Source organism: Tachysurus fulvidraco, chromosome 5, assembly GCF_022655615.1.
Source record: "Tachysurus fulvidraco isolate hzauxx_2018 chromosome 5, HZAU_PFXX_2.0, whole genome shotgun sequence".
NCBI lineage: Eukaryota > Metazoa > Chordata > Actinopteri > Siluriformes > Bagridae > Tachysurus > Tachysurus fulvidraco.
The window spans coordinates 22801449-22814103 of NC_062522.1; positions in this window are offsets into that span (position 1 = coordinate 22801449).

A 12655-nucleotide genomic window follows, 5' to 3' on the forward strand; every position below is an offset into this window, starting at 1 on the left:
GCTTTGAATCATCGCTGGCACAAATCAGGTGCCAAACTTTACAATGAACCGGTGAAGACTAGGTTCTTTGGGTTATTTATAGCGACACGTTATTGTGAATAGGTGTGCTTGATCAAAAGCAGGAGACAGTGACTGAGATACGCTCATCATATGTTATATGGTTTGTAGTTCAACGCTTGGCTAGGGATCATGGGAACTTATTGTTTCAGTGGAGACATGCAGAGACACCATTACCTGTTTATTTACTCGCAGGCTTCAGTAACATCATGAACACTTTGAGTATACCTGAAATGGATAGCAGATGGAAATGAAAACAAACTAATTTTCCAGCCTACTAAGACAAAAAAAAAAAAAAATCAAAGATCATTTTTAAAAGGAGGTTTTGGTGGTTCAATAAATATTGTTAATATAAATACAATATTTTTGTGATTAGGTGATTGCTGGTTTAAGTATAAAGTATAATAACACATAGAATATGAGCTCTAGTATAGATTAGATTAAGTCATAGTGTAGATTAGATGTCTAATTATTGCTAGAATTTTTTTCCTCTATTATGACTGGACATGGCAACCGCACTGAAATTTGTAACAGCACATAAAAAAGTAAAGGATAATAGGCTATTTTTTTATATTACGCAGTGTAAAAAAGACTAGTCACAATGTCCTATGTCCAATTGAGATTAATGTCATGATTTTTCACAAAGTATCTAAAACATTTAACATTAAGCTAATGCTATGCTTTTGTCATTCAGTCTACTCAGTGTATTATTATTTATTTTGTCATTCATATAATACAGATTAAGTCTCCATGTGCTTTGGTGTCATTTACTGCAATCAATGCTGTGGTTCATCATTAAAATATTCTTGTTGCCGTTGAACCCAAGCAGAACAGAACAGAAAGAATACAAATGACAGGATATGGATTTGAGTCATTACTTTAATAGAATATGCACCACTGTATTTGGATCTTGCTCAAGTGACTCTCGAGAGAAAGACAGACGCGTATCTCTTGCGTATAGTGTTTCTGTTGAGCTGACAAATTTTTGATCTATGATTGCTTTACTTACTACTCTCGGGGTGAAAGAGATGGCATTGCTTTCTCTCAAAGTCAATTGTGGGCATCAAAATAGCTTAAACCTTAAGCTCAGGACATCTGAAAATTATTTCCTTTGTGGATTCTTATAAAATATGTTTTCAGTGGAATGCAAATCATTTCATATACATGTTTTACCCAAATATAATAAAATACATTAAATTAATGTGAAGGATTGCATTGTTAATAGGCTTCATCTCTGACACACAAACATGGAGGATTTTAGTCTTAGAATTTAGAAGAATTTATTGAAAAATACATTTTATATTATTATATTATTAATATGACAACAGGGGGGCACGGTGGCTTAGTGGTTAGCATGTTCTTTGTGTGTGTGGAGTTTGCATGTTCTCCCTGTGCCTCGGGGGTTTCCTCCAGGTACTCCGGTTTCCTCCCCCGGTCCAAAGACATGCATGGTAGGTTGTTTGGCATCTCTTGAAAAATTGTCCGTAGTGTGTGTGATTGCGTGAGTGAATGAGAGTGTGTGTGTGCCCTGCGGTGGGTTGGCACTCCGTCCAAGGTGTATCCTGCCTTGATGCCCGATAACGCCTGAGACAGGCACAGGCTCCCCGTGACCCGAGGTAGTTCGGATAAGTGGTAGAAAATGAGTGAGTGAGTGAGTGAGAATATGACAACAGTGTGCCTAATTATACATTTAAAATAAATGTTGATATATGTGTGTGTGTGTGTGTGTTACAATACAGAACTAAACTGAGTGAAATGATATGCACGGTTCATATTGGCTGGACATCAGTCATGTGCTGAGAAACGATACAAACACACTCTCCAGATGTGTCTTGTCTTGATGATAAAAGAGTTAGTGAACGTGCCACATCGATTTTTAGTATCTTGGAGTTCTTGCTGTCTCTTTCGGGAGAGAAGTTTGTGTCTATTGACTCTCCCACCTCTTTTGCTTTCTCTGTTCCGTGTGGCCGAATGGCCTTGTCAGGGAGGATTAATTGCTGAAGGCCAGTGAGTAGCTGTCGCTGACAAGCTGAGCTGTGCACTCCAGCTGTAAACAGTAAGGGTGTGGACTGCTTTTGAAACAATGTGTTTATTTTAAAGGTCCACTTCCTGTATGCACTTGACAGCCCTCCCATTAATTTCCCTGGCAGTAACACTGGGTTTAGAAAAACGTTATCATTGTTTAAAAGAGAAAACACCCAAACAAAAAAAGAGAGTGCTTTTCTGTAAATGGCAGGCCGTTCCCGAGCAAGTTCTACACGTTCGAAAAATAAAAACTGGAGATTACTGTATTTGTACTGATGTCGCAAAATAAATCTGACCACACCCGTGTTTTTGTGCTCGTACAGTGTTTTTTTTCTGCCTTTTATTTAGAGTTGTATCCAGACACATAGTCAGTGGCTTATTTTGCTTATTTTTTAATCCTGCTAGATCATTTATACTAAGTGGCCCTGCTTGTAATACTTGTGGAGGCTTAAGTATCATATCATCTCTGTGCTTTACTTCACTTCTTGCATTATTATAAGGAGTTGAATATGTGTGTGTGTGTGTGTGTGTGTGTGTGTGTGTGTGTGTGTGTGTGTGTGTGTGTGTGTGTGTGTGTGTGTGTGTGTGTGTGTGTGTGTGTGTTCTGGGAAGAATTTTTGAGAGTTTGAGCCCAGAGGCCCTGTGCCTAGAGCTTCAGTACATCCTGTCTAAAAGGAGCAACTATGCATATGTGTGCACGGTGTTAAAAGCAACATGACTAAGCAAGACAGGTTTCTAAAGTTTCTATATATCCGGTTAAAAAAGACAGAATGTTTCTCTAAACCTCTTAATCCATTCTGCTGCCACCATCATGAGTTACATCATCAGTAAAATTTAGTGAGACTGTTCCAGAAGCAGCCACAGAAGCCCAAGCCATGACACTACCAACACCATGTTTCACAGATGAGCCGATCATCAGTAGATTCTTTCTTCCTCCACACTTTGGCCTTTCCATCACTTTAATAGATGTTCATCTTGGTTCCTGAACTTTTGTGGCTCATCTCTGTATTTGTGAACTCCAATCTGGCTTTCTGATTCTTACTGCCGATGAGAGGGTTACATCTTTTGTTATGACTTCATAATTCTTCCTCAAAGTCTTCTTTGAACAATTCAATCCCTGCTTTTTTTTTTTCTTCCTTCCTTTCTTCCTCTCACAATATTTCTGTCATCAGCATTGTTGTTTTCCTTGGTTGACCTGTTTGGTATCTGTTTCTCGATACACAATGGGTTTCTTTCTTCTTCAGGCATTCCAAATTGTTGTATTGGTGATGCTCAGTGCTTGTGGAATGCCTCTGATTGGGTTTTCTTTTCTCCCATAGGCAGCTCTTTGAGCTTTATGGGGGTTTATCCTTTTTCAATTCAATTCAATTCAATTTATTTGTATAACGCTTTTAACAATTTCCCATTATCTCAAAGCAGCTTTAAAGAAGTATGGAAACAGAAGAGAGAGAAAAAGAAATAAATATATACTACTACTACTACTACTACTACTACTACTACTACTACTACTAATAATAATAATAATAATAATAAGAAGAAGAAGAAGAAGAAGAAGAAAGGATAAAAAATAAGATAATTCAAGATATTATATGTATATATATATATATATATATATATATATATATATATATATATATATATATATATATATATATATATATATTATGAGATTATATAAGCTCTTTGATATTAATAATAAGATAAATCTTTCGTTCATGCGCAGTTAATCTATTTATTACGACAGGAGCGTCATCAAAAGCCAAGCCAAAAACAGATTGTTTCTGTTCCATACTCCAGAGCAGAAGGTGGCAGTAATGCACCTAATTATGCTGGCAGGACAATTAAGATTCAAACTGCTGGCAGGACAGTTACATGTCCATTTCTCTCACTAGGATACGGAAGATGGAAAGGAAGTAAGGAGAGGTGGAAAGGAGAGAGGAAAAAGGGAGCTGCTCAAAGCTCTGCACTTTTCTTTAATTCAGTAAACTCTGCCCTGTTCTATTTTACTTGAAATGTTTTTGCCTAAGGTTCCTGTGTTATTATTGTAGTTAATGTTTAAAAAAGGGGGCAGCTCAAAAGTCTTTTGTTTAATTTTTTTCTTGAAAGCACTTTTATTTTTCTGAAAGATTCTGAATGTTTTACATTACTTGAAATATAGGCCCTAAGTTCAGGCTGCTCAAAGCTGTGTTTGCACTTTTTATTTATTTTATTCAGAAGAAATTCAGTGTCTGTTGTCTGTTACTTGACATGTAGTAAAGACAACTACAGTATTATTGTTTTCCATTTAGGTGCCATACAAGTTCAGACTTTGAAAACACTTGAAATTTAACAATAAATTATATAGAAATGTATGTGCGTTATTGATTTTATTAACATGAGGGTACACTATTTTAATTGACAATATAAGATTCAGACCTTTGCTGGGAGGAAATTTTAGTAACTGGACCTCTTTGAATTTTAATTGAATATCCCTGGCCTAGAACATACAGCTGACTGACACAACATTGGTTCAAAAGAAGGCATGACAGTCTCCGGGTGGCTTCATTAACAACAATCCTATGAGACACTGGCTGACCATGCAAATCAATCCCTGGCAAGGTGACCAGCGGGCGACGAGACTCCAGCCAGCGGTAGAACATCAGGTTTACTGAAGTAGCTCCATAAGAAAAGACGATCAGGCTTGGAACTCAGCACACCGAGAGCTCGGGAGTGGCATATATAGGTCGACAGAGAGAGAGAGAAAAATTGTTAGGTATGACTGTAATCATGTTATGGACAATGTAAATTATGTGCAAAGTGCAGACAGGGACTCCGGCAAGACTAGCTATGACAGCATAGTGCCAGAAGGCGTGAGAGACATGAGGGCTTGCTGAGATGTAAAGAGTCCCACCACTCCACAGTCTGCAAACCTGAGCCTTTAACTAAGAAAAGCTATTCATAAAAAGTTAGACTAAACAAATTTGTTTTTTAGCCTGGACTTAAATACTGAGACTGCGTCTGAGTCCCGAACACTAATTGGAAGTCTGTTCCATAACTGAGGGGCTCTGTGAGAAAAAGCTCTGCCCCCTGCTGTAGCCTTTTGTACTCGAGGTACTACCAAATAGCCTGCACCTTTTTATCGAAGTAGGCTTTCACGGACCATAAAAACAAAACAAAAAATCCTGTCAGGTACTGTGGCATGAGACTGTTAAGTGTTTATAGGTTAATAATAGTATTTTATAATCAATGCGAAATGCAATGAGGATAAGATAGGGGTGATATGTTCATAGCTTCTGGTTTTAGTTAGGACTCTGATAACTGCTAGCTGCTGCGTTCTGGACAAACTGGAGCTTGTTTATGCTCCTACGGGTACATACAGACAGTAAAGCATAATAATCTTCAGTCTTATTAAAGGCAGGGTCTCCGATTTTTGAAAGCCAATGTCCACATTTGAAATCACCAAAACAAACACGCCCCAACCCAAATGGGTCCCACCCCTGTATTGATAGCTCCACCCACACATACATACGTAAGCCAGGCAAATAATGGAAAGAAATGTGTCTTTATCATAGCTGAAGGGAAGAACAATACGATTGCAGATAAACAAACAAGCAAAAATGGCATACAAGCATAATCATGCAAAGGACAAAGGCATATATTAGTTCTGTGAAACAAAGCAAAACCAACGTTACTCACCTATCGAGAAATGCCTCGGCGTCTTAAGTAAAGTTGAATTTCCCGAGTCAATAACTCCTGAGCTAAACGATGTTAAACGATGAAAATGCGGTTGTAGCTGCCTTTCTACATTACTACGATAGAAAAGAGGTGTTATTTGTGTAGTAAAAGCATTTAGCTCAGGAGTTATTGACTCGCGAAACTCCAATCTGTGAATATGCGGCTTCCTGTTCCTTCAGTTCTCTCCAGCGCTGTAAAGCTGATCCTATATTAACATGGTCCTGCTTCTTGCCTTATCGTAAGCCTTTCTTCGCTTTCTTTCTTTGTTAATGTCAATGCTAAAACCGCTTTCTCCTAATGTCACACATGCACACTGAACACTCTCTCTGCCGCATATTGACAAGCCCCACCCCTTTCTGCTCAATGGCTACACGTTTGTTTTGATTTTTGTTTTGATTTTTGTTTACTATTCGGCCCGACTCAGTTTTCTGAAGCATTTCTCAAAAATCGGAGACCCTGCCTTTAAGCTGGTGACTTACATCTGAATTAGATAAAACATAGCTGTGTGTGATCAGCATAACAGTGAAAGCCAATACCATGTTTACGAATAATTGCAACAAGGGGTAGCATATATAGCAAGAAAAGCAATGGGCCTAAAACAGAACCTTGCGGAACACCAAACATTACCTTAGTTTACTTAGAGTGGTAACCATTTAGATCTACAAACTGATATCAATCTGTCAAATAAGACCCGATCCAGGAGAGGGCTCCCCCCCTTATAACACCAACAACATGTTCTAGCCTATCAAGTAGAATAACATGGTCAATGGTATCAAAAACCCTGATCAGAGGCCAGTAATAGGTCATTTACAACTTTAATCAGCGCTGTCTCTGTGCTATGATTATAGCTTAATCCTGAATGATACATTTCATGAATATTATTCCTATGTAGGTATGAGCATAACTGCTGAGCTACAATCTTTTCTAGGTCTTGGAGATAAAGGGGAGGCTTGATATTGGCCTGTAGTTGGACAGCTGAGTTGGGTCGATCAACGTTTTGATAACGGCTAGCTTAAAATATTTTGGCATATAGCCAGTGCTAAGGGAAGAATTTATTATCTTTAGAATGGGTTAGATAGCTACTGGTAATATCTGTTTAACGAAAAATGTGGGTAAAGGATCCAGATTTCAGGTTGATAATTTTGAAGAAGAAATCGGTGAAAATAAGCCGGGTCACGGGGGCAGCAGTCTAAGTAGGGATGCCCAGACTTCCCTCTCCCCAGACACTTCCTCCAGCTCTTCCGGGGGAATACCGAGGCGTTCCCAGGCCAGCCAAGAGACATAGTCCCTCCAGCGAGTCCTAGGTCTTCCCCGGGGCCTCCTCCCGGTTGGACATGCCCAGAACACCTCCCCAGGGAGGCATCCAGGAGGCATCCGAAACAGATCCCCGAGCCACCTCAGCTGACTCCTCTCGATGTGGAGGAGCAGCGGCTCTACTCTGAGCTCCTCCCGAGTGACCGAGCTCCTCACCCTATCTCTAAGGGAGCGCCCAGCCACCCTGTGGAGGAAACTCATTTCATCTGCAAAAAGCAGAGACGAAATCCTGTGGTCCCCAAACCGGACTCCCTCCGGCCCCATACTGCGCCTAGAAATCCTGTCCATATAAGTAATGAACAGGACCGTTGACAAAGGGCAGCCCTGCCGGAGTCCAACATGCACCGGTAACAAGTCTGACTTACTGCCGGCAATGCAAACCAAACTCCTGCTCCGGTCATATAGGGACTGGACAGCCCTTAACAGAGGGCCCCGGACCCCATACTCCCAGAGCACCCCCCACAGGTCACCACGAGGGACACAGTCGAAAGCCTTCTCCAAATCCACAAAACACATGTGAACTGGTTGGGCAAACTCCCATGAACTCTCCAGCAACCTGGCGAGGGTATAGAGATGGTCCAGTGTTCCACGACCGGGACGAAACCCGCATTGTTCCTCCTGAATCCGAGGTTCGACTATCGGCCGAATTCTCCTCTCCAGTACCCTGGCATAGACTCTTCCGGGGAGGCTGAGGAGTGTGATCCCCCTATAGTTGGAACACACCCTCCGGTCCCCCTTCTTAAACAGAGGGACCACCACCCCAGTCTGCCAGTCCAGAGGCACTGTCCCCAATCTCCATGCGATGTTGCAGAGGCGTGTCGGTTTCTCCTGCAGGTTGTGGGCCCACAGGAGATCGGCCCCACATCGCTCTTTCGGGCTGAGCCCGGCCGGGCCCCGTGGGGCAAGACCCGGCCACCAGGTGCTCGCATGTGAGCCCCAACCCCGGGCCTGGCTCCAGGGCGGGGCCCCGGTTGCGCCTTACCGGGCGATGTCACGGACCTTGATTTTAATTTACTCATAAGGGTTTTTAGAACCGCTCTTTGTCTGGCCTGTCACCCAGGACCTGTTTGCCTTGGGAGACCCTACCAGGGGCAAAAAGCCCCAGACAACATAGCTCCTAGGATCATTCAGGCACGCAAACCTTTCCACAATAAGGTGGCAGTTCAAGGAGGGGTATTATCTATTATCTTTTTCCATTGAGATAATTCATGAAGTCGTTACTGCTACAAATAGATGGTGTGCACTTTTCGACAGGGTTTTTATTCCTAGTTAATTTTGCTACAGTATTAAATAACAATTTAGTATCATTTTTGTTATCTTCAATAAGGCTGGAGAAATCCACCGATCTAGCAGCACTAAGAGAATTTTTGTAGCTATGGAGGATTTACTTCCATGCTAATCAAAATACTGATAATTTTATATTAATGTCATTTACGTTCTAATTTCCTAGCAGATTGTTTTAAAATTTGTGTGTATTCGTGGTGCGTACAGGGTGCGTCTTTTTTCTCTCTAGTTACTTTCCTTTTAAGTGGAGCTACAATATCAAGGGTGTAGCGAAACACTGACCCTAAATAGTCAGTCACCTGATCAAGTTCTGTCGGGTCAGATTTAGTCTTTACAGGTGAAACTGAATACTAAATAAAAATAGAGTACACGCAGAATTATTTATATGGTAAACAGTCAGTCTAACAGAACACACCTAACAAAATAAAAAAAATATTAAAGTCACATGTTCCAATATTTTTTGCTCACCTACAAAATGGATGTTTTGATGGTCTACATCAAAAAAACTGGCCTCGATAGGTTTGGAGCAAACTCTGTTTTAATACACATTCTACACTTTGTATACACTATGTAACTATACAAGCTACACTTCTATAACATCTAAATGGTCATGTAGTTCTACTGGACGATCGGCTGTTTGTATGACTGTAAGAATGTTTGGACGAGTTTCAAAGATTTTTTAGGCAAGCCTTGGAAGAAAAAGCTCCATATTGGTCAGTTTCACATCAATGATACTTAGGCGCTAAACTTTTTAAACCGATTACCAGCCTTAACCCTGGCAAAATGAAACGTGTTCATTGCTGAGCCTGACAACTGTGAACAAACATAAAAAGGGTATTAAAAAGCACCAGCGCAACCTATCCTTTGATGCAGAGTCCATGGTATAACAGGTAAACTGGGAGGATGGTGTTTAAGCCCCTCTTTAAGCTTGTTAATCCCTCCCTGCTACAGGCGAATCCTGCTTGGCTAGATCCCTGTCAATCTGCTGCTCGTTTGGATTTACATGCATTCGCTCGACTGCTCACAGCCTCCTGCTACAGCAGACGAGGGCAAATGTAAACTTTTTTACACTCTGTCCAATCACAGCTGCTTTTGTTGTATTTCTTTTTTTTTGGGGTGTTGCTATGAGAGTATAAGGATGATATAGTGTGTGTGTGTGTGTGTGTGTGTGTGTGGTCTTATTTACAATGAAACACAGCTTGCTTATGGAAATTGACTCCTCAGTTCTGTCTGCATGCCAGGTGCTAAGGGGAAAGGGAAGTTAGCTGCCTGTTCTATGATAAGCTGGCAGAACCCATCACCCTCCACAAGCAGATACTGTTCTGTATTTCTGTCATGCCTTTATCATTAGCTGAGGTGAAATGAAAACCAGAACTGAGTCAAAGGGGTCCATTTTAGGAGGATTAACCGATGCCAGCTTTAATTTCAGAGACCATTGGTGTGTCCAGGGAAGGTTTTGCCCGACTTTGCGGGTTTGCTTGTTGGCAGCGTGATTACCCACGAGTACTGCAGGGATGCTATTGATCTCGGTGCCTCTGATTCGTTTCCCAAAATATAGAGCAAAACAGTGTTAGAGCAATCGTGTGGCTCCTGGTCGAGCCAGCTTAGAGAAGTACACCATCGTCTCGCTTTCTCTGTCTCATTCAACACTCACCCCATCTCCCCCTCCTCTCCTTTTATAAAGAGGAAGACAGGAAACACACCGCAGGAAGCAGCAGGATTTGTAAGGAGTCGTTAAGGAAGGAGGTGACGGTTCAAACGAGCGGCTTTGAGGCCGTTACAATGCCATGCACAATGCCAAAAATTGAAGGTGCCCATCTCAGCACACCTCTTTTCCACCAAGCTATGCCAAACATGAACTTACCCACAATGCGATCGCTGTGGCGTGATGGATGGAAGCTCAATACGTTCAACACGCCACCGAAGAGTCACATTCCCAATCGAATCAACACACAGCTTGGAGGCCTGTTTTCTTAAGGCACAATTCTGTGACTATAAAAAGAAAAAAAAACTTTGAAGGAATGTTTAATATTTGTTAGATGACTTTCACAGAGTTTGGATCACAACTAATATTAAAAGACATTGAAGTCTCAAGACCGAATTTGTGAAACATGCAATAACATAAAGATAATTAAACTCTTATTTTAATATCACTGGGTATTATTATTAGAAATAGCATTTCAAATGACATGTCACAAGGGAGCAAATATCATTTACAAATCACTAATGACTTGCAAACACTCCTCTAGCCTCCGGTGCAGAGTGCTGTCGTACGCGCAGTATGGGTGCGAGGCGTTGAAATAAGAAGCAGTGTGAGGCATTTCAGTGCTCCGGCTTTAAAGCTTCGAGCCTGTTTCACCCCCTTCTCTCCCCTCCTTGTCTTAATTCTCAAAAACCAATCACTCAAAAGCTTCTCATTATTATGCGTCACACAGAAGAAGCTCGTTGGTCTTCTAATGGCTTTGTGCTGCTGTTTGTTCTGAATATGCAAATGAGCGCCTAAAATATGTACATATCCCGCACTGAGATGGATGAGGTTTTGGTATTAATTATTCAGGAGGCATTATCATTATTAGACTTTGCATCTTCTATTAGGGCAAATCGAAAAGAAAAAAAAAGGAAAAAACCCTTCACCTCATGCCGGACTGCCTATAATGAGTCATCAATAAAACATTTTCATAATGTCAGGAAGACACAAGTGCGCCTGCTTGATCTAATTCTACATCCACTCTCGTGGTCATTAGTTCAATATGGCAGCAACACCGTTCTAACTAAACATGAGCAGAAAAAAAGCCTTTCTTTATCTAACCTGGCTGTGCATGCATCAAAAAAAAAAAAAAAACATTTAATGAGTCTGTGAAAAGTCAGTCAAAGCTGTAGGGGCTTCACATGCATAGCATATCTGGAATTATTACATGTTAGATATAATGCAAACCACAGGTCATGGATTTTCTCCTATTCCTCATCCTATATATTAAGCCCTAAGTCATATATAGTCTTATATAAGTCTTAAGCCCTGTATATAAAGGACTTATCATCAGACCAAGCAGGAGCAGGAGCTCACCATCACACCATCTGTACAAGTTCAGAGCATCTACAGCTTAGGAATATAGATTGGGTGTAACAGGAAGCTGCTCGGCGGGAGTCAGAAAGCAGGCAGGGTGTGTCTTTACTGCCGCTGAGACCTAATGCAAATTGTAACTAGTTAAGCACAGCAAAATAATGTGATGCCGTGGTCTGATCCACGCTGGTATTATAGTGTTAGCATGTGCAAATAATTACATTTTCCTCCTGATACAATTACATTATTTGTTCTGCTTGTATTATACACCAATAAAAGCAAACATGATATTAGAATTCATGACACTTTTCTCATTGCATTATCAATATGTGGAAATAATTGTCTGCTGAGAGATTAAATTACATTATTGTGTATCTTTTTCATGCCTAATAAATAATGATGGATGGCTTTTATTTTCATCACCACCTGCAACCATTTTGTCTTCTTCCCTGAATGTTAAAAATGAAAAAAGAAAAAGAAAAAAAGTAAGATAAAGGAATCAGGAATAGGAGGTAGGCGTTGTCTGTCTGTGGCATAGAATGGGGGTGGATGAGAGAGACAGAAGAGAGTGAGATCGTCAAAGATTCCCAAACTCTTAACTCTGCATGTTTGTTCCTGTTACGACGCACACAGGGCTCGTGCATCTGAGGAGTGACAAATTGAATTTTCATGACATCTGTATTTATTTATTAGATTAGTCACAGGCACAAATCACAAGCTTTATTATTATTGCAGTTTGTTGTAGCAGGTTACAAAATATGCCTCGAAGCCTAAGATTTTTTCTTCTTCTCAAGTCTTCCAAACATCCTTTATTTACCTTTTCTAAGTAACTCGCTTGGCTTTTAAATTACTTATGCAAGATAAATGTATCGACAGCACCCGGAGGTCTTTGGAGCCACGCTTTGTGCCTGCGTACTGTATAAATAATAGCATCGATACGTCGCTGAGTGACAGAGCGATCTTTCAGACAATAGCCGCTAACCGTCGCCAGTAGCCGCGCGCTAACCCCGTAGATTAGTGCCTACACAGTGGCATTTCGTTCTCCTCCAATTTCGATTGTTTTCCCCCCCCCCCCCCCCCCTGCACTGGCTCAATTTTAATCAGTGAATTTGCACATTAAGATAAGAGAATTGATGAGTTACCAGTCTTCAGTCTGCTAGAAGCTTGATGTTTAATTGGCTTCTCTTCCCCCTCCACTTT